A 24197-nucleotide genomic window follows, 5' to 3' on the forward strand; every position below is an offset into this window, starting at 1 on the left:
ATTATATGCTTAAAATGTCAAGCACACAGTGGGGGCTCAATAAACCCTAGCTTTCCCTTCTTTCTCCTGCAATCCTGGAGGTCTCTACTACTGTGGTACAGAAGGGCTGTCAATCAAAATCACCATATGCAATCAAGCCTGGAGAAGCAACCTGTATAGGTATTCAATTGTCAGACTGAGCAAATGAACCATTAAATGACTAAATCCTTTGCAAGCAGAACATTGTGAAATGATACGAGCTGTTAACATATAGGAACTACCTCCCTCAAATAGATGATAGAGAGATCTCATTGACTATTAAAATGGAGGGAAAAATAAATATGTACATACTATCAGTTCAGTTCAGTCGCTCAGTCGTGTCCGACTCTTTGCGACCCCATAAATCGCAGCACGCCAGGCCTCCCTGTCCATCACCAACTCACGGAGTTCACTCAGATTCACGTCCATCGAGTCCGTGATGCCATCCAGCCATCTCATCCTCTGTCGTCTCATTCTCCTCCTGCCCCCAATCCCTCCCAGCATCAGAGTCTTTTCCAATGAGTCAACTCTTCGCATGAGGTGGCCAAAGTACTGGAGTTTCAGCTTTAGCATCATTCCTTCCAAAGAAATCATACTACCAAGGCAAAGGCTTAAATGGTCTTTATGCTTGGTCCAATATACCCTGTTGTGACTGCTATTTCTCATCCTTCTGTCCTTCTCAGTCTTCCCTGTGCCATGTCTGTTATTTATATACCTAGGGGGACAGAGAGCTGGTACCTGGGCTCAAAGCTCCTGGGTCCTTCTGTCCTCACTTTCTTCCTTCCTGGCTGGACCCCATGGAAAGCCTGTTCAGTGAGACTTAGACTCCTTCTCTCATGATCACGTCCCTGGACCCCAACTCTAGAGACAGGTCATAAACCTCCTACTCCCCTGATGGACTCATTTCCCTGTTAATAAGAGGATAAGGGACGCCTGGGACAGAAAGGCCCCCTCCTAACCTTCAAGGGAACCTAATAAATCCCTGTCATCTCAGGGATGACAATATGAGTTAGGACCTTGTTATTTTTATGTAAGTGTGAAACTTGTCTAAATAAAAAGACATTTAAAATTTGAAATTTACACATCATTCTATTGTAGACAGATTGGGTTAAATGCTAATTCTAACACCTTAAGTGTAGCCTTGGGTCAACTGCTTCATCTATCTAGGCTTCAATGTCTTCACATAAAAAAATAATGAGTCTAATACTAGCAAAATGTATACAGTGCTTAAATAGTATCTTTAAGCCAGGAACTGTTCTAAGCTCAGGTTAAAAACATGTATATCTAATCCTTGTGATTACTATAGTATTTAGAGTAAAAGCCAGAGTTGCTATGATAAAGAGCCCCAGTGATGCAGAAGCTTTAAAAATAAAGACACTATGATGGTTAATTTTATGTGTTGATTGGGCTAAAGGATGCTCAGAAACATTATTTCTAGGTGTGTCTATGAGAGTGTTTCTAGAAGAGATTAACATTTGAATCAATAGACTGAATAAAGAAAATCTGCCCTCCCCAGTATGGGTGGGCATCATCTAATCTTTTGAGGGCAAATTCTGTCGAGGGCAAATTCTCTCCCTCCCTTCTTGAGCTGGAATGTTTGTCTTCTGCCCTCCCACACAGCAGCCCGTAATTCTCAGCTCCTGTACTTATACCCCTCATCATCTCTTGTCTCCCAGCCCCTATTCTAAGGCCTTCAGATTTGGACAGAATTACTGCAAACTGGTTATCTGCTTTGCAAACAGTGAAACCGAGCATTCTGCAGAACCTTTCTTGGGTACAAAAGCCCTGATATGTCCCCCATTTCTTGCTAATAGAAAAAGGCTTTACTTTTGGAACTTACTGATAATTAATGATGGAATTTTGTAAAGAAATGAAAAGCTAATTCACCTATAAATAATGATATTAGCACAGAAAACTATTACACGCTAGTGCATTTCCTGTATGCCTTCTCTGGCCCTTCAGTGCCAAGTCTTTTATACTATGCATATCTACAGTCTTAATTCTTTGGGGCATCATTGTCATGTAGAATCATCTTGAATTATTCATATTTATGGAGAAAAGTCTGAAAGCCATTCACATGATACTACAGGCTTCCTCCTCAGAGTCTTGCTAATATCTAACAGGCAACAAATTGTTAAAAAGGCAATAAGGAAAAAAAAGAAAGATAAAAAGGTTTTAATCTCCCAGGTCTTCCCTGAGTTCCAAAGAACAGACATAACTACTTACTAATTAGGGAAGTGAGGGAATGCAAGCAAAAATAAGAACAATCAACCAAGAAAAGCAATGAGAGTTTAAACAATTTCAGCAATAAAGCAGAATCACAGGACCCCTAGTTTCTCCTCAAGGGATATCTATAACAACCTGAAACATATCTTTGAATTATTCTATAGAAATTAAGACCTCTATCCAGGTGGATGATAGTGAGTACATACTGACCACGAGCACGTAGACTTCAGACTGCTTGGGACCATAAGGATGATGAATAAGATTCCTAAAACATACACCAGTTACCTCACCACCAACCAACCAGGAGAAAGTCTACAAGTTTATCATGCATGCGGCAACCCTTACTCTTAATGTTGCCTTTCAAAGTCTTGCCCTGAAAGTAGCTGGGGATTATGCATCTTCTGAGCATAAGCTTCCCATTCTCCTTTCTTGGCACCTGTAATAAATGCTGCCTTTCCTTCACCACATCCTGGTGTCAGTAGACTGGCTTTGCTGTGTGGCAGGTAAGTGGACCCAAGCTTGGTTCAGTAACAACAGCACTTGTCAGTCTCCATAATTGCATGAGCCAATCCCCACAGGAAATTTCCTTTGACATATCTCTATCTCTATGTATGTATGTATGTATCTTTCTGTTGGTCTGTCCATCTATATCTCCTACTGGCTCTGTTTCTCTAGAGAACCTTGACTAATACAGACACTGATTTCTCTTACAACACTGCAATGATAGTAGAACGGTTGTTCTGCTCTGCAGTCACCCATGAACCCAGGTGAGCAGGATGGCCCATCCTCAACCTTAAATTTCACCATCACCTTTCATTACCTATAACCACCATTTTCAAACAAGAGAAAAGGGAATAAAGAGTCTAAGTCCAGAATAAGAAATTTCTTTTTAACCCAGCAAAGCCAGGGTAGTGCACCTGGTTTCTGCTCTCATTCTAATGGTTAACACTTAGTGACATAACTGCACTGAGTTATTTCTAAGGGAGGTTGAAAATATAATCTTTAGTTGATTGACCATGTGCCCAAAAAGGAGAGAATGTATGTAGGAAAATAATCAGGACTCTCCACAATAAAACCCTATATGATAGTCATATTATTATCTCCATTTGACAGATAAAAAATCTGAGGCACAGAGAAGTTAAGTAATTTGTTCAATGAAACAAAGTTAACAATGGTGGGGCCCTGATTTGAACCCCAGGCAGTATGGCTCCAAAGGGTATGCTTGTACCTAAAATACTCGTCTGCCTTTTCAGAGTCTGCTGTACATTGTGGTCATTTACTTTTTTTTTTTTCTTTCCACTGTACTGCATAAACTCTTTGAGGAAAAGATTCCATTCATCTTTAAATTTCCTACACTGTAGCTTTGCATATTTTAAAGGGTATGTCAGCTAGTTTTTAGTTGCAAGCCACAGTTGCAAACTCTAGCTTGTTTAAGCAGAAAAGAAATGTAGCAAGTGATTTTGGTAGCACACAGTCCCTTCCAAAGGATCAGATAATCAGCTTTGAGTTACATAGCTAAGAATGAAACAGGAGGGAAGCGGGCAGGTTACAACCTTTAAAAGAATGACAAAGCTGTTGAAGATACCACATAAACTTCCTGTAGACCTTGAGCCTCATTATATGCTCACTGTGATATATTAGCATATGCTAAATGACATATTCACAGGCACCACGACAGTTCTGAGGCTGACCATAAAAGGCTAAAAAGTGGACATTTCCCTCAGATTCCTGGAAATCTCTTCCCCTTTCCCTGAAATAGATGGAATAATCCTCCCACTCCATAGCCTATGAAATTACCCAGCCCATAAAAACTAACCACCCCTTATTTCAGGGCCACTCTTGCTTTCCGATATGGACCGCATGGTCTATATTTGTATCTCTCTCAATAAATCTACTTCTAACCTATCACTTTGCCTCTCACTGAAGGGAAAAAGTAAGAGAGTTCCAGAAAAACATCTATTTCTGCTTTATTGACTATGCCAAAGCCTTTGACTGTGTGGATCACAATAAACTGTAGAAAATTCTGAAAGAGATGGGAATATCAGACCACCTGACCTGCCTCTTGAGAAACCTATATGCAGGTCAGGAAGCAACAGTTAGAACTGGACATGGAACAACAGACTGGTTCCAAATAGGAAAAGGAGTATGTCAAGGCTGTATATTGTCACCCTGCTTATTTAACTTATATGCAGAGTACATCATGAGAAACGCTGGGCTGGAAGAAACACAAGCTGGAATCAAGATTGCCGGGAGAAATATCAATAACCTCAGATATGCAGATGATACCACCCTTATGGCAGAGGAACTAAAAAGCCTCTTGATGAAAGTGAAAGAGGAGAGTGAAAAAGTTGGCTTAAAGCTCAACATTCAGAAGACGAAGATCATGGCATCTGGTCCCATCACTTCATGGGAAATAGATGGGAAAACAGTGGAAACAGTGCCAGACTTTATTTTTTGGGGCTCCAAAATCACTGCAGATGGTGATTGCAGCCATGAAATTAAAAGATGCTCACTCCTTGGAAGAAAAGTTATGACCAACATAGACAGCATATTGAAAAGCAGAGACATTGCTTTGCCAACAAAGGTCCGTCTAGTCAAGGCTATGGTTTTCCCAGTGGTCATGTATGGATGTGAGAGTTGGACTGTTAAGAAAGCTGAGTGCCGAAGAATTGATGCTTTTGAAGTGTAGTGTTGGAGAAGACTCTTGAGAGTCCCTTGGACTGCAAGGAGATCCAACCAGTCCATTCTGAAGGAGACCAGCCCTGGAACTTCTATGGATAGAATGATGCTGAAGCTGAAACTCCAGTACTTTGGCCACCTCATGCGAAGAGTTGACTCATTGGAAAAGACTCTGATGCTGGGAGGGATTGGGGGCAGGAGGAGAAGGGGACGACAGAGGATGAGATGGCTGGATGGCATCACTGACTCGATGGACATGAGTCTGAGTGAACTCCGGGAGTTGGTGACAGGGAGGCCTGGTGTGCTGCGATTCATGGGGTCGCAGAGTCGGACACGACTGAGAGACCGAACTGAACTGAACTGAATTCCTTCTATGCTGAGACATAAAAAACCTGATCTTCTTTAAGTCCTAAGACCAGATGTGTGATCTCAATTAAAAGGCAATGAGTTTCAGCCCGTGGTTCAAGTTCCAAACCGAGTTTTGGCTGGGTTCAAGACCCATCTGAGGTGTGCAGTCTCAGGTGTGTGTGTGTGTGCTCAGTTGCCGGTTGTGTCCTACTCTTTGTGACCCATGGACTGTAGCCAACCAGGCTCCTCTCTCCATGGGATTTCCTAGGCAAGAATACTGGAGCGGGTTACCATTCCCTACTCCATGGTTCTTCCCAACCCAGGAACTGCACCTGTGTCTCCCCATCTCCTGCACTGGCAGGCAAGTTTTTACCACTGTGCCACCTGGAAAGCCCCTGTGGTCTCCGGTTGTTGTTGTTCAGTCATTCAGTCATGTCTAACTTTGCAACCCCATGGACTGCAGCACACCAGGCTTCCCTGTCCTTCACTATCTCCCTGAGTTTGTTCAAACTCATGTCCATTGAGTCAGTGATGCCATCCAACCATCTCATCCTCTGTTGGCCCCTTTTCCTCTTGCCCTCAATCTTTCCTAGCATTGGGGTCTTTTCCAGTAAGTCAGCTCTTTGCATTAGGTGACCAAAGTATTGCCACCTTGGCATCAGGTGACCAAGTTGTGGTCTCAGGAGCAACATGTAATCCTAACACAGGATGGTCCTGTGGAGTCACCAGGTGGAGGCAAGACCACAGACCCTGGAAAACAAGCTGTAGCTTGCAGCTGATCCTCAGTTCTGGCTCCCACTGGAAGTCCATCCAGTGTAATTTACTTTCCTTGGAATGAATCTGTGTAGCACTAGCTCAGGTGGTCACCAGTTTCTGAACTGAGGTGTTGCATGAATGTGTCTGGTTGGGGTGGCCTCTATCACATGCTGGTGCCTAGGTACATGGGAGGTGGGAAAGAGTTTCTGGCTTCTGTCATGAAAAGGACAGGACTCAAAAGATGAAGAATTTCCCAACATAGGAAGGGTGATCCAGAAATAGGTATCCCAAAATATATCAACTGTCTACGCCATGGAGGCTTGAATAAAGTGTCTCTTTCCTTCTAAGTTTCTTAAATCCTTTCTTGCCTGAGAAGTAGAGTGCCTGAAACACTGAGATGGCTTTCCTGAGGCTTCTTAAGAAGAAATGTTTAGAGTTCAAAGAAACCTCTGAACTTTTTAAATCTAGTTTCCAGACATTGATTTAGTAGGTCTCGTAGTCCATTTAGCTGCTATAGGAAGTAATGAGCAACTTAAATGATACCAGTGTGTTTAAATGGACTTCATTCTCTTCTATGTCTGCCTCATCTCACCATTTTTTTAAGCACTTATGTTTTTCTTCTTGTTTCATTTTAAAGTCCTAGTGATCACTATCTACTGATAGTAAAGTTTCACTTTTTTTAAAAAAAATTGGAAGATAATCACTTTACAATGCTGTGTGTTTGTCTGCCATACAATGAAGGAATCAGCTATATGTATACATATATCCCCTCTCTCCTCCCTTTCACCCTCCAATCCCACCTGTTTAGGTCATCAGAGAGCATCAAGCTGAACTTCCCATGTTTCCCACCAGCTATCTATTTTACACATGGTAGTGTATATGTGCAGAGAAGGCGATGGCACCCCACTCCAGTACTCTTGCCTGGAAAATCCCACAGACGGAGGAGCCTGGTAGGCTGCAGTCCATGGGGTCGTGAAGAGGCGGACACGACTGAGCGAATTCACTTTCACTTTTCACTTTCATGCATTGGAGAAGGAAATGGCAACCCACTCCAGTGTTCTTGCCTAGAGAATCCCAGGGACGGGGGAGCCTGGTGGGCTGCCGTCTCTGGGGTCGCACAAAGTCGGACACGACTGAAGCGACTTAGCAGCAGCAGCAGCAGCAGCAGTGTATATGTGCATGCATACTAAGTCACTTCAGTTGTGTCTGCCTCTTTGCAACCCTATGAACTATAGCCCGCCAGGCTCCTCTGTCCATAGGATTCTCCAAGTGTATATATGTCAATCCTAATCTCACCATTTGTCCCACCCTCCCCTTCTCCCACTGTGTCCACAGTCTGTTCTCTACATTTGTGTCTTTATTTCTGCCCTGGAGATAGGTTCATCTGTACCATTTTTCTAGATTATTTTACTAATTCACAAATTCATCTAAAAGAGAAAATATGAATGAATGAAAGAATATTGAATTGGCAATACATACATATGCTAATATATACATTATTTGAAAACACTGTGATGCAAATAGCAATTACTGTTACTATATACAGTAGTATATAATCAAAGTATAATAAAATGCTATTTATTAACCAAATGTACTCTAATAGTCTATCACATTGATCAGAAATTTGGAGATACAACAGACTTCTAGAAATCTGACTGCCTTAGTTTGAGTTCCCTAATAGCAAAGATCATGGCATCTGGTCCCATCACTTCACAGGAAATAGATGGGGAAACAGTAGAAACAGTGTCAGACTTTATTTTTTTGGGCTCCAAAATCACTGCAGATGGTGACTGCAGCCATGAAATTAAAAGATGCTTACTCCTTGGAAGGAAAGTTATGACCAACCTAGATAGCATATTCAAAAGCAGAGACATTACTTTGCCGACTAAGGTCCGTCTAGTCAAGGCTATGGTTTTCCCAGTGGTCATGTATGGATGTGAGAGTTGGACTGTGAAGGAGGCTGAGTGCCAAAGAATTGAAGCTTTTGAACTGTGGTGTTGGAGAAGACTCTTGAGAGTCCCTTGGACTGCAAGGAGATCAACCAGTCCATTCTGAAGGAGATAGCCCTGGGATTTCTTTGGAAGGAATGATGCTGAAGCTGAAACTCCAGTACTTTGGCCACCTCATGCGAAGAGTTGACTCACTGGAAAAGACTCTGATGCTGGGAGGGACTGAGGGCAGGAGGAAAAGGGGATGACAGAGGATGAGATGGCTGGATGGCATCACCGACTTGGTGGACGTGAGTTTGAGTGAACTCTGGGAGTTGGTGATGGACAGGGAGGCCTGGTGTGCTGCGATTCATGGGGTCGCAAAGAGTCGGACACAACTGAGCAACTGAACTGAACTGAACTGCATAGCAAATGATGAATCAAATGAAGATAGTTGATTTGGGAGGTGAAAAGACAGGCACTGATAAAAGAGTAAAGAAATGCAACAAAGAAGGAAAAGTAGCCAATAAAAGGTGCTATCCGGCCAGCTCTCATGTAAATGGTGCCCCCTCCTCTGTGGCTCCATCTTCCTTCTCCTAGTAGTTTCTTTCCCTCCTCTTCTGTTTCCGTCCTTTCTTACTCCCTTTTCTCTTTCTTATATTTCCCTCTGCCTTAGTTTCAATCATTCTATCTCTTTGATGGTTGGGATAGTTCTCTAATCTGTTTAATTTTTTCCAGTTAATTTCAATCCTGGTAAACACCTGGGAGAACTCCCAGCTTAGTGCCAGTTGTTTTATCTGGGTTATATTCTCTTTATTGAGTAAAGCTGTTGAGATTGTTCCATGGCTTTAGAAAAACAAATAGATTCAAATTTGGGGGCTTCTCTTCTCATCTTGGGTTGCTAGATATAGCAGACAAACATACAGAACATGCTGTTAAATTTATTTATTTATTTTTTTAATACAATAAACAAGCTTTATCTAAGGAACATTCATATATCTCTGTTTTCCCAACAACTGAACAACTCATATTCTTTTCTTTTTTTTTTAACTTTAATGTATTTTATTTTATTTTTTACTTTATTTTAATTTACAATACTGTATTGGTTTTTGTTAAATTTAAATATCAGATAAACAGCAAATACGATTTTAGTATAAATATATATCCCATTTAATATCTGGGACATACTTGTGCTGAAAGTATCCACTGCTTATCTGAAATGCAAATGTAACTGGACAGCCTGTATTTTATTTGGTGACCTAGTCTTAACTCACGTCAAAATTTGCTCTTGCTTTTATTCCATGACTGACCTAGCAGCGATAATTGCAGTTCAATGTTCATTTCCAGCTTTGAAGGCCAAGGAGATACAGGTGTGATTTCATCATTTATGGTGACAACACAATTATTACAAGAAGTACTTCATTTGAGAAAGTTTCCCTCTGTCTTTGTCTTTTGAAACTGAAGCATTTCCAGGATTACATGGAATAATAAAATTAAGAGTACAATTATTAAGTTGTTAAGTGGTAGACAGAAATTAAAAAGCTGTTACTCAAGGCAATTCTCATCTACTGCATATGGCCTTCGTGATTACCTGGTAATTTGTTAATGTGAATATTTTGACATGCATTCAGGGAGTTCTGTACAGTGTCTGTTGCAATAAAGAGAATTGATATGTCTCATACACTGGCATACAACAACGATACATCTATATTTTTCCATTTTTATCTTGATATCTTTATCACTTTGGGGGCCTAATTTAGAAACTTAATAGTTGAGGGTGCTGGAATTCTCCAGTGCTCCCCTGCTAACCATCCTGTCCTCTGGCCTTGTCCCTCTCATGGGTGATTCTAGACAGGGACTTACACAAAGAGAAAAAACAATGAACAAACAGCAAGGCAATACTATCTCACTCCCTGAGCCAATGTCCCCACTGTCAACCTCTGGGACGTTAAACTGACTAGCTTCTCTATCTGATACGCCTCTCATCATGATTATTTTCTGAATTGGTCAGACTCTTAATAGTGTGTCCCATTTGATCACACAGAGTGTGGAGAATCTAGAAACCATGTAGGGCACAGCAACAAAATTGACTGTAGTGCAAACAGGAGGATCTGTGTGTGGGGGAAAGATTTCTTGAGGGGAAAGGAGTATTTTTTTCAGGGAGGAGATTCTTTGACATTGTTTAGAATTGTAGACAGATTTTACTATTTAGAAAAAGTAGACAGATTTTTATTCAGTTTTATGATTGTTTAGAAAATGTCTACAGAAAGCATAACTTTCTATTGCGTGCGCCCAGGTGGTATGTTCCCATCTCTCTCTTCTTAGAAGGTCAGTGATGCACACACAGGGCAAAACTTTCAGGTACGGTAACAAGAATATTTGAGAACAGTGCTGTGCAAGGTAGGCATGGGCTATGTACTGGGACTGATTTGTGACAAGTACAGAAATTGAGCCAAGCCTTAGATTTTTTTTTTTATAGCAACTTAAGACGCTTACTCCTTGGAAGAAAAGTTATGACCAACCTAGATAGCATATTCAAAAGCGGAGACTTTACTTTGTCAACAAAGGTCTGTCTAGTCAAAGCTATGGTTTTTCCAGTGGTCATGTATGGATGTGAGAGTTGGACTATAAAGAAAGCTGAATGCCAAAGAATTGATACTTTTGAACTGTGGTGTTGGAGAAGACTCTTGAGAGTCCCTTGGACTGCAAGGAGATCCAACCAGTCCATCCTAAAGGAGACCAATCCTGGGTTCTCATTGGACGGACTGATGTTGAAGCTGAAACTCCAGTACTTTGGCCACCTCATGCTAAGAGCTGACTCATTGGTAAAGACGCTGATGCTGGGAAAGATTGAGGGCAGGAGGAGAAGGGGATGACAGAGGATGAGATGGTTGGATGGCATCATCACCGACTCAATGAACATGTGTTTGGGTGGACTCCGGGAGTTGGTGATGGACAGAGAGGCCTGGCGTGCTGCGATTCATGGGGTCACAAAGAGTCGGACATAACTGAACGACTGAACTGAACTGAAGGTAACAGATTAGAACCAGATCACCCCTTGGGAACAGGGCTCACCTTATATTCCTTTTATGGCACAGAATATAATTAATTGGAAAGCTATCAGGAATAAAATTAGTACTATATGGATGGCTGTGTGCAGAAAAGAGTAGGAGGGACTCAGGGATCAATCCCAGAGCAGTGGTAACTGGGGTGACTTCAGTTCAGTTCAGTTCAGTTCAGTCGCTCAGTCGTGTCCGACTCTTTGCAACCCCATGAATCGCAGCACACCAGGCCTCCCTGTCTATCACCAAATCCCAGAGTTCACTCAGACTCATGTCCATCGAGTCAGTGATGCCATCCAGCCATCTCATCCTCTGTCATCCCCTTCTCCTCCTGCCCCCAGTCCCTCCCAGCATCAGACTTTTTTCCAATGAGTCAACTCTTCACATGAGGTGGCCAAAGTACTGGAGTTTCAGCTTTAGCATCATTCCATCCAAAGAACACCCAGGACTGATCTCCTTTAGAATGGACTGGTTGGATCTCCTTGCAGTCCAAGGGACTCTCAAGAGTCTTCTCCAACACCACAGTTCAAAAGCATCAATTCTTCAGCGCTCAGCTTTCTTCACAGTCCAACTCTTAGGCAGTGTATAATTGAATGCATTTTTGACTGAATTAGAAGATGAATGAAAGCATCAGTCTCTAAGTAGCAGGGATTTCTTTCTGCCCCAGTTCTGGTTCTGATTCTCCCTCAATTCTTCTGTTTTTGAAATCTTAAAATGGTTTGGCATTTCCTTTTCAAAAATGCCACCAGTCATCATTCAAGAAGCAGCTTAACTCCAAAATGCTAACTTTCTCTATGTTAGAACACTGAGTAGAAAGAAAAAATATTTATCTCAGGAGATTTTAAACCTGTGACTTTTATCATTTCAAATGTAGATATCATGAGTTATAATTATTATCTTTATTATTCACCCATTCACTTTATACTTTATGGTGTATTAGGAAATAATCCTTTGGCAAATGAATGGACTAGATGGATAGAAAGTAGATTGGTATATATTTAATTCTGAGGAATGCAAGATGTTCTTGCCTGTAGGAAAGGGGGGATTTTTTTCCCTCCTCCTTGAATTTATTACGCTTGGAAACATCCATTGTTTCACCTGAGAAATCTATTTTTCTGGATATTCCAGCAGTCAATGGGCTAAAAAATGTAGGTATTGTGGGGTCCAAATGCTTTATGCTTACAATGTTTCTTATGAACACAGGCATGTTTAACTGGCTTTTTGAAAAAGACAAATCAGAGATATTTCTTACATAATCATAAGCACTGTAGAAAACATTTTGAACTGATAATCCATTATAAAACATTCTGCCTTAGTCAAATTGCTACTCTGTCATAAAGCAGACTGCAATATTTTAAATAAGTAATATTAAGAAAGATCTTTTTATTAGGTAGCTATCTCATGACCTTGTTCAACATCCAGATCCAGTGTATAGTTAATCTTGCCTCCATGAAATTCTTTCCATGTCTAGCTTGAATTTTTCCAGTAATTATCAAATCCCTCTTTAGCTTCTTTCAAGAATTACTTTGGTAAAACACGGCTGTAGGACAGCACGTGGGACCCACACTCACAACCATTTGATAGTTTTTTGATTGAACTTGAAATTTGGACTTTTCTTACCCATTTGTATGACACAGGAGGCAAAGCAGGACTTTCTTGATGGCAGCAAAGCAGAACCATAGGGAAGAGACAGAAGAAAATAAAGATGGTGGAGGCGGCTGTGCCTCCTGGAGCTTAGTCTGCATGGAAGGTTTTACATCTCCAAGGTTTCCTATGCATAATCCCCATACTCGCCTGGAGCTAATCACTTCTGCTTATTTATCACATATTATTTCCAGAGGGAACATTGCTCTAAATAAATTCCAAAATTTATTAAAAGAAAGACCCAGCAAAAATGGCAAGTGGGTATGAATGCAGAACTTACTAATTACTCCTGGTGAGGTGAACTGTAGGTGAGCTTAATGAAGTCTTGCAACACCACATTTCAAATGGCTGATAGACTTCCACAGGCTCTGTGAACACAAATGCACATAGTATTTTCACTGATCATAACTCATGGAGCTCAACTTTGAAAAGCATGCAGCGCAATCCACTGAACATAAAACACAGCCTCCTTTCTTCCCGTGAACTAAGTTAGAGCTCTTTTATGCACATAGCCTTAATAAAGTATTCTAATTTTGTGGCATTAAATGGAACAATAAGCTATTATACAATTTTCCTTCTCTCCCCAAAAGACATTGAATGTTAAGTTATACCAATATTATTGATAGTTGTCACCAGTGAACTGTTGGTTTGAGGCTCTACAAAACAATTTTTGTGAGATTTCTCTCCTTGTTGCTGCTACTGTTGCTAAGTCACTTCAGTCGTGTCTGACTCTGTGCGACCCCATAGATGGCAGCCCACTAGGCTCCTCTGTCTCTGGGATTCTCCAGGCAAGAATACTGGAGTGGGTTGCCATTTCCTTCTCCAATGCATGAAAGTGAAAAGTCAAAGTGAAGTTGATCAGTCGTGTCCGACTCTTAGCGACCCCATGAATTGCAGCCTACCAGGCTCCTCCGTCCATGGGATTTTCCAGGCAAGAGTACTGAAGTGGGGTGCCACTGCCTTCTCCAGGGGATCTTCCAGACCCATGGACCTAACTCCTGCATTGGCAGGTGGATTCTTTACCACTAAGCCACCTAGGAACCAGAATTCCTAAATAACTGCACTCAATTTTGACATGTAAAATCTTATTTAATCTTTGTGTTATTACTTTTTTGTTACCTCTATTTTTGTTCTTGAAAATTCAACCTTTAAGTCCCCTGTGTACTTGGATTAAAACAATATATAAATATTATATTTTACTAAAGATACAGTATCTTTAGTGGTATCTCACTAAAGGATGATTACCATATCTATATTTCTTTTGATAAATTTAACTGCTGTCTGTCACTATTGGTATTTTATAATACTTAGGTATAGAGATATTATTTTATTACATTTGTTGTATTTATAGAAAATGGTACCATTTGTATTAGAAACTTCTGAAAATTTTAATGAAATGAATTTATAAAATACAAAATAAATTTCACTTCTCTATGAAAATTCCAAACAGAAAGAAGTATCAATGAAAACTAAGTTTAATCTGGATAAATTTCCTTTAAGAAAAATAAGTCCATGTATTTATCACATTTGAAGTCTGGTGCTTTTTTCCATAATAAGAAAGAAATAGTACTTATTTTTCTTGGCTAAACAATTTTGCATACAGTACTCCTTTAAAAAAAAAAAAAAAACCAGAAAGGCTGGCTTCATGGGCATGCCAAGCCTCTGGGTGGTCAGCTTATAGCTACCTGTATGTGTTCCCTAGTTTCAATGGCATTTGACCTCAGCAGTCCCCTCTCAGTGGAAATATGGAAAAGTGAAGACTTCTTAAAGCCATGGAGGGAAAAATGAGCATCTCTCCTGGGATGAAAACCTCCACGCATCCAGCACACATGACAGAAGGCTGGGAGGCCCAGAGTCACCTGCTGCCTTGATCCAGCCAGTCTCCCTCAGAAGGAGCTTTGCCAAAGGCAGCTCAAAAGTAGGGGCAGATCCTATGGCAAAAGCAGCTTTGTTCCATTCTCTGCTGGAGCTAGTTCCTTCTTATTCTTTGCTGTTTTTTTTTTTTTTTTAACTTTACAATATTGTATTGGTTTTGCCACACATCAACATGAATCCGCCATGGGTGTACACATGTTCCCAATCCTGAACCCCCCTCCCACCTCCCCCCCCTACACCATCCCTCTGGGTCATCCCAGTGCACCAGCCCCAAGCATCCTGCACCCTGCATCAAACCTAGACTGGTGATTCATTTCTTATATGATATTATACATGATTCAATGCCATTCTCCCAAATCATCCCACCCTCTCCCTCTCCCACAGAGTCTTTGCTGTTTTTTAAACAAGTTAACATATGCTACACCAGGGGCTATATGGGCTGGTGGTAGCAGAGGAGAAGGCTGAGACAAGGGAGGATGAGTGAAGTGATGATGAAGGATTACATGTCCACTCTGTCCAGGAAAAGTGTCTCCAGTGCCCTACTCAAAAAACAGGGATAGGCTCTGCATTTCCTGCTAAGCTGCTGATGCAAGATCAGAGACAGAACTCTGTGCTGCCCCAGAACTGAGTGCCAAGGGATGGTATCTCCTTGATCTCAGAATCCAAATTCCAGATTAAGAAAAATTACCATGTCCTTGAATCAATTCACATGACTCAATTTACATGTCTGCAAACTTGAAAGTTCCGGGTGGCTCAGAGACCTCCTTTGAGTGAGTGAATTTTTTTTTTATTGTTTTTCTTAAATCTATTGAAAACATACAAAGACAATATAACTTTAAGTTTAGGTCATTGGTGGAATTTATGTATGTTGGGAAAACAAAAGGGTAGAGAATTAGTTATGGTCATCTGAATACAAAGAGCCTGAGATGAGTATCGAGGACTTTAAGGTATCTTACCCATTCATCTTTCACTAATGTTTCAGTTTGAATTGGTCTGGTTCCTGAATTTTAATAGTCACCATTTTCAGCTGTTTCATTGATTGTCTCTCATTTGTTTTTCAGAAGCCATGTTTTCTTCAAAAGCACCTCATAAATCACTTTTTCCCATTCTCCTTTCAAGCAGGGTATGATCTTTTCTACCCATAGATATTGTGGTACCATTTGTTCTGAATCCAAATGATATAAAATAGGCTCTAAGCCACGGCTAAAATTTCTATTTTTGTATCTGCCCCTGCTTTTTGTAAAAGATACTTCCTTTGAACACAGCTCAGATTTCTGTTCTTAGTTAGATACATGCAACATCTTAAGCTTAATTTTTCTGTTGTTGTTGGAAGTATTTTTAGTTTATCTAATTTTCATAATCCTTGCATTTCATCAGGGTGAACCAGAAGTTCTGCAGAATCACATCACAACAAAGGAGTAGCTAACAAACCCTTAAAATGTTATTTTACTTCTTATGGAATGATAATTATCTTCAACGTTGATGGTCAGCATAGGCTGATGCCGCAAGAGGAAGGCCACTGATGCACTGGCAGACTGTCGCACTTTATAAAGATGAGCAGGTCTTGAGTTTGGGAGTTTGGGCTTTAATTTATGCAAGGAGTGGCTAATGTGCCAACATCCATTCTATACACCTGGCCTGACTGTAAGAACTGCCCTTCACTTCTGTGTGGGATCAGGATGGACTCTTGCCATGGATGGTGGCTGCTTGGCCCATGCCACCTGCCTCCTCCTTATCCTCCTCTCTCTACACCTCAGCTGCTGCTCCCTGAAGGCCCAGACCAGCTGTGTTTTGTGATCGTGGCGGTTTAGTTGCCAAGTTGTGTCCAACTCTTGTGACCCTATGGACTGTAGCCTGCCAGGCTCCTCTGTCCATGGGATTTTCCAGGCAAGAATACTGGAGTGGATTGCCATTTCCTTCTCCAGGGGATCTTCCTGACCCAGGAATTGAACCCAGGTCTCCTGCATTGCAGGCAGATTCTTCATCGACTGAGTTATGAGGGAAGCCCAACTGTGTCTTGAGGCCCATACTAATCAGATTGGAGCCCACAACGCATTTAAATAGAAGGACAAAATACTCTTCTCAGTTTGCCAGAACCCCAGGGGTCTAACCCCAGTTTCCAAGCCCTTTGCTAGGGGGAGGAGAGCCCCAGACTATGACTTGAATTTTGAGATGGAGCTTGCAATAGATGTTCACAAACCAGCAATATAACCAATGATGTTTCTGGTGTCCAGGACTATGAGCACATTATTACAAGTTACCTGCGTAATTCCTATGACAACTGGAGAGATCCGACAATGGAAAACACAGAAAACTGTGCTCTATTTTCATGGAAGACTTCTATCACAAAGAAATTATCTAATCACACAGAGGATTACCAAAAGCTGTCAATGTATTAAAGATCCAGTTGCTCCTAAGCTCAATTTATATTTCCCAGCCTACTTCCTATGTCTAAATGGTATTTTCCCTTCAGAAAGAAAAATTATAATCCAACTATAAGATTTTCTCTGATATTTGTAAGGTGTTTCCTTCAGTTTCTGTCACCTGTATTTCAAGATGGAGAGAGCTACTAGTAATTTTCCAGCCTGTTTGAAAGACGTAAGAGTAGCAGACAGATCACTCAGATAACACACAACATACTTCAAAAGCTATATAAAGGCTGCAAATGGTTCTACACCTACTCCCTTCAAAAATATGAACAAGAGCTTCTATGAAACAGAAATGTCATTCAAAGGAAGTCAAGACAAAGTAATACACTTTAGATATATACTACATTCATGAAAGAATATTAAACTCTGGTAATAATACTCTTAAAATATTCTGGATTAGGATGGAAGAATCTTTTACTAATGAGATAAGCTGATCTTTGGGAGATGTGATTTTGAGTAGAATATTGTCTGACTGCATTATATTTCGTAGACAAGATATTCTACATTTTGAAAGATTCATTCCATTGGATCTTATTGGTATAAAAGAAGAAGTAGCAGATTTTATAGTTTTACTAAGTAAGTGAATGAAAAGCTTATCATACTCCTAAATATAATATACTTAAATCTCACATTAGACCACACCAAGCAGAATAAACAAGTTATAGATCTTCGATTTTAATTTCAGCTTCATACCACACTGGCTACTATTCCCTACAAGCATGGTGTTAATGTATTTTATGTGAGGTATTAATCAATGACACCCTGATGCGTCAGGCTTCCAGTTACACCCAGCAGGTTCCTACAGCCTAGCAGATGGCCCACTATTCAAACACATTGCAACACCTGTTCTTTAGAGGACTTCTCACCCAGGCGTTCTCCCTAAACTCAAAGAAAACTTCTTTCAACACTTGTAGAAGTCATTCCATTATCTTTTATTATACAAAAAGATAGTTTATATTTCAGATCTCTGTTGGTTTGGGGAGGCAGAGCTGGAAGAGTATATTCTTGAGCCCCCAGTAGAGAGGTTTTCATTTGTTTCTGATTCTGAAAGCTTCAGAGAGTTGTGTTGTGGCCTGTAAGCAGATGAAACCATGGGGTGGGACCCCAATAGCTACCTTCTGCTCACTGTACCATCTGCTCTGAAGCTGGGACAATATCAGGGCGGGTTAGACAATTAACTTACCCTGCCGAAGGCCACCTTTAACCTAAAAAGCAACTACTAAATTGCCCCAGATGGTGGATAAATGCCAGTTCATGGCCTATTTAAGATGATATGGGCAGCAAAATCTTGAGATAAAGTGTTTAATTGATTTTTTGGAACAACAACAACAACAAAAAAACAACTTTTAAGGGACTAGTCATTAAAGGTCTTACTTTAAGTTTCATTTTTAATCTACAATTATTTGAAGATACAGCTGTACATATTTAGATAAAGTATTCCCAGTGGCATAGATAAAAGAGCCAGTTATAGAACCTTAAATTATTTTGATCATGAGGAGCACTAGGAAGATCCCTGGGGGTTGTGGCAAAAGTCAGGCATAAAAATCCCTTGGAGGAAAAAGTAATCCCTTGGATGGTTCTCTAAAATTTAGATTCTATAACTGACTGTTTACCAGAAGTATAATCATAGGCAGTAATTATTTCATTGGTGTAGCAAATCAGTATTTTAACATGTTCAACTGCAACTCAAAATTCAGATGTTACTGGTAGTTTGAATTAGGGCAAAATGGTAACCTATACTTTAAAATAGAATGCAGCCAAGATATGGTAAAATTAAATCTCAAAGTTCGTCATTGAAAGGCAAATTAATGAAAACAGAATTAGGCCATGAGACAGAGGGATATCTAATTGCAAAATGAACCAAAGCAGGTCATTAAATTGACAAACAGGATGAATATCTGGTTCTCAAAACCAGAGGCCATTTGACAACAATCGCTACATAGGAAAGCTCTTGACTAGGCATATAAAAACAGAGGACAAAGGGCAAAGATGAAGCTTCCAGAACTGGGAACAAATTAAAATCTTAGTAACATTATTATCTGCATACTTCTTCACAGAATAGTCTACTGCTGTTTACAGCTGCTTGAGCTCATTTAATCAAATATATTCTCTAGAAAATGTTCTAAACCCTTGTAGTGGATTGTAGGAGTGGTCTGAGAAGGGCAACAGTGTTGAAGGGCAGCAGTTTGTAGCTGTAGCTTTGGCTTTCTAGAACCAAATGGGTCATGAGAGAGTCAGAGTGAATGGAAGGAAGACTGCAAATATATGGGGTTCTGGGGAACCAGAGTTAAGTCAGATGTATCCAGTCAGTGACCTGGTGGGGGTGGGGCCTAAAGTAAAGTCAATAGAGATGAAAGGAAAAGAAAAAGAAGCTAGAATGGTTTCCAGTTATTGTCATCAGTTCAGTTCAGTTCAGTCGCTCAGTCATGTCTGACTCTTTGCAACCCCATGAATCGCAGCACGCCAGGCCTCCCTGTCTATCACCATCTCCTGGAGTTCACTCAGACCCACGTCCATCGAGTCCGTGATGCCATCCAGCCATCTCATCCTCTGTCATCCCCTTTTCCTCCTGCCCTCAATCCCTCCTAGCATCAGACTCTTTTCCAATGAGTCAACTCTTCTTATGAGGTGGCCAAAGTACTAGAGTTTTAGCTTTAGCATCATTTCTTCCAAAGAAATCCCAGGGCTGATCTCCTTTAGAATGGACTGGTTGGATCTCCTTGCAGTCCAAGGGACTCTCAAGAGTCTTCTCCAACACCCCAGTTCAAAAGCATCAATTCTTCAGTGCTCAGCCTTCGTCACAGTCCAACTCTCACATCCATACATGACCACTGGAAAAACCATAGCCTTGACTAGACGGATCTCTGTTGGCAAAGTAATGTCTCTGCTTTTGAATATGCTATCTAGGTTGGTCATAACTTTTCTTCCAAGGAGTAAGCATCTTTTAATTTCATGGCTGCAATCACCATCAGCAGTGATTTTGGAGCTCAAAAAAATAAAGTCTGACACTGTTTCCACTGTTTTCCCATCTATTTCCCATGAAGTGATGGGACCAGATGCCATGATCTTTTTTGAATGTTGAGCTTTAAGCCAACTTTTTCACTCTTCACTTTCACTTTCATCAAGAGGCTTTTTAGAAAGAGGTGGGAATACCAGACCACCTAACCTGCCTCTTGAGAAACCTATATGCAGGTCAGGAAGCAACAGTTAGAACTGGACATGAAACGACAGACTGGTTCCAAACAGGAAAAGGAGTAGGTCAAGGCTGTATACTGTCCTGCTTATTTAACTTACATGCAGAGTACATCATGAGAAATGCTGGGCTGGAGGAAGCACAAGCTGGAATCAAGATTGCCAGGAGAAATATCAATAACCTCAGATATGCAGATGACACCACTCTTACAGCAGAAAGTTATTGTCATATTCCCCATAAACCCTACTTTGGGTGTGGGAGTGGGGGAAGGGAAAGAGGGAGGAGAAAAAGAAATAGAACGCAAGCAGAAAGGGAAGAATAGAACTGTGAAAAATGAAATAAACGTACCTCAGAAATACTAATGGCTAACACATTTTGAGAACTTATAGTGCCAAAAAATGCTCTTTTGGTTTTAAATAGGTACACACGTATTTAACACACATTAATATATATTATAAATTGAACTTATTCTTTAGGATGACAAATCATAAAAACAATATGAACTGGTGATGTACTCGTGTACTAATTAATGTTTAACAACCAACACTCAAGAAAAAAAGGCCTGAGTTGTAGTGTTTGCCTATTTCCACGTGTACATACACTCCACCATAGCCAATTTCAAGCTACCAATCTGATATCACTGAATATGAGACTTGGTCAGAAATTCACAGAAGCCCACCCTTATATGCTATTTGTACCATATAGATTAAATAACTGTAAATAATCTTAGAAATATAGATAAATGTAAAACTTAGTAAAATAATTAAAAAGTAAGTTTTGAGTATTTGCTACCATTGATTTAATATATTATTTATTACACTATATAAAAAATTTTAATACAGGCTGTCTTTAACAATGACTTGCAAAATTTCTGAAAATGTAACAGTTGGCTTTTTCATGCCATTGCTTATGAAATAAGTACTTTTATTATCTCTGTTCTATGTTAATAGGAAAATGAGGCAGAGAGAAGTTTAGCAATTTGTCCAAGTTTCCATAATTTGTGAATGAGTGAGCTGAGAGGTAACAAACTGGCTCCAATGCTTTTCTGCTTCTCTGCTGGGGAAAATGTAGACAAAACAGTCCCCAGTGACCCCAAATTAATCTCTATGTACATGCTAATTACTGGTTGTGGGAAAAATTTTTTGTAGCTCTCTAGTGGGGAGGGTAATTTTAAGAATGGTTGGATGACTCTCCACCCTAGATGATTAGAAGGTTGGTGAGAGGGAATCCCCAACTAGCTAAAAAGGACTGCTTCTTTCCTCTGCCTCCAGGAGCAGGCTGCATCTGAACCCAAGCTATGATGCAGAATATTGTTGAATATTCTTTGAGGAGAGTAGCAAAGTAAACTTACTTTTCTTTTTAAATTAACGTAAACATGAGATGTCATTTCTGGCTAAGATGAATGAATTTATAGAATTATAACAGTCTTTTGGGCTAAAGCCACATTTTCTCCAGAATCCTCACAGAGATTTCTGAGAAGGTCATAATTCTCAATGAGAAAGACACAATATTCAGGGGTGAGTGAGGAAATGTTACCATTCGAACAGTTTGTTATGAGAATTAAGTAAACATAGATAGTCATCACTACTACCAACACTAAACTGACAACAGTAAATTACTTTCATTCATGACTTTTGATGATTCTCATTTTGTGTATATATTTTGAAATTATAATTATTATTTCAAAATTTAGAACAGAATAATATATACCTTATAGAATAAATCAAATACTTTAGAATAAAGCTCTAATATTAAGCTTGATATTATGTATAAGATTTTCTTTTCATTATAACTGCACATTTTAATGATTTGTAGCTCATAAAAGCAATTTATATTATTAAACTGCTTTTTTGCTATGACATTTTGTGATGAACTAATTAATAACTTTAGACTCATGAAGTGAATATGTCAGTGAATTAATTTTATATTTATAACCTATGATCCTAGGCTGAACATTTATGAAACTTAAGCAAGTTAAAAAATCCATATTCATTTTTTGACAAAAATATAATCACTTCAAAAATTATTTGAAGTGAATACATACATAAAAGCATTCATTGCTTGAAGGATAATTCATTTGCATTATGAATTTATGAAGACTGTGCCTCCTGTGGTTTCCATGGTAACAATAATAAAACAAGTTAACTGAAAAAGGTTTCTCTTAATTTCCATAAAAGGGGTTAAGGTCCTTTTATAACATATTCAGGTTTGAAGCCATCAAATCAAATTTACATTCAGTCAGCTTCAAAGATTAAAAAGGTGATCAATACACTTGAATGTGATTTTCAATAACCAAACAACACAATTATCAAATTCAGTGCTAGGCATGTGTCCTTCATAGTATAAGGATAAAAACAATGTTGTAATCTATTTCAAATATCACTAAACTATTCACTAATACGTTTGCTTAATGAGCCTATAGCCTCATTAATTTTCTTATTCAGGTTGTCAGTTTTCATTCTACTAATGAATATTGGCCACATTGATTGATCATGAGTTCTCTGGCTGCCAGAGGTGGAGGCCAGGTCATGCTAAAGGCAATGGCAAGTGAACTCAAAGGAGAGTTGTAAAGATGAGAGAAGAGCTCTCATTGTGGTATCTAGGCAGTGCCATCAGCAGACTTAGGTAAATCTTAGCCCCTGCTTCAGCTACAATATATCCATTTTTCCTCTTTCATGCCCATCCACAGCCAGGGGTCTGCTCTAAAGCCTTACAGAGCCACGAAACATTTTAGACGTCTCAGTAACAGAATTCACTAGCCAGGCAAGGACTGTTTCATGATCAATAAAACCTTTTCCTTTACCTCCTGGTCACATGGCTAAACCACAGTTCCCTGTCTCCCTTGCACATGACTGAGCTATAGCCAAAAGAGGGCAAAACCATGCTGACCATTTCTGGGCCTGACCTGCAAACTTTCTAAGTGATCATCCGTACACATTTCTATGTGCACAGAGAAATCAGATCCTAGTGAGTCATAGCCACATGGGGGAGGCAGACCCTGAATGACCACACTGAATGCCATCTTCCAATCCAGAATGCCCTCATTAAATTTTAAAAGAGAGCAAAAATAAACTTTTCTTGTGTTAAGCCATTGACATTTTGAAATTTGACTGTCATAGTAGTTAGCCTTATTTACTCTAGTGCAACGGAGAAGGCTATGGCACCCCACTCCAGTACTCTTGCCTGGAAAATCCATGGACAGAGGAGCCTGGTAGGCAGCAGTCCATGGGGTCGCAAAGAGTCGGACACGACTGAGCGACTTTACTTTCACTTTTTACTTTCATGCACTGGAGAAGGAAATGGCAACCCACTCCAGTGTTCTTGCCTGGAGAATCCCAGGGACGGGGGAGCCTGGTGGGCTGCCGTCTATGGGGTCTCACAGAGTTGGACACGACTGAAGTGACTTAAGCAGCAGCAGCAGCAATGGGGAAGGGGAAGTAGTTTTATACAATACGAAATTTTTTATTCTTGATGCCTTTGGCAAGGCTGCCCCTTTTTTGTTAAAGCTACATTATTGTTTTCAGTGGAGTGACGACCCATGACACTTAGCTAACCAATAGCTATTTTTAGTAGGAAAACAAAAAGTATTACAAAGGCCCAGTGAATTGGAAAAAAAGTACAGATAAAAATACAAAACATCTGACTTTTGTGATTGCATTGCATAATAATACATATACAAATCATGAAAAACATAAAAATACAGGCAGTCATCTCTTTTTAAATAATGAACAGATAAATAGAATCCAACATTTAACTGGTGAAATTTCCACAGAGAAGCTGCTGCGAAGAGTTCACACTCCTTTCCAGGGCTGAATATACCATCTAACTCACAAGATTCTTGAGAGTCCCTCAGACTGCAAGGAGATCAAACCAATCAATCCTAAAAGGAAATCAAGACTGAATATTCATTGGATGGACTGATGATGAACCTGAAGCTCCAATACTTTGGCCACCTGATGTGAAGAACTGACTCATTTGAAAAGACACTGATGCTGGGAAAGACTGAAGGCAGGAGAAGAAGGGGACGACAGAGGATGAG

At 40.0% G+C, this 24197-nt stretch overlaps 1 long non-coding RNA gene across 1 annotated transcript in view; it reads right to left on the reverse strand.

Moving 5' to 3' along the window:
* The window catches only part of LOC138443567 (uncharacterized), a 59019-nt gene that overhangs the window by 17877 nt on the left and 16945 nt on the right, over positions 1 to 24197 (reverse strand). Inside the window, exon 2 of the long non-coding RNA XR_011258203.1 lies at positions 12942 to 13029. This is a non-coding gene — a long non-coding RNA (uncharacterized lncRNA). The remainder of the gene's footprint in view (positions 1 to 12941; positions 13030 to 24197) is intronic.

The sequence above is a fragment of the Ovis canadensis genome, chromosome 7 (genome assembly GCF_042477335.2).
Source record: "Ovis canadensis isolate MfBH-ARS-UI-01 breed Bighorn chromosome 7, ARS-UI_OviCan_v2, whole genome shotgun sequence".
Taxonomy (NCBI): Eukaryota; Metazoa; Chordata; class Mammalia; order Artiodactyla; family Bovidae; genus Ovis; species Ovis canadensis.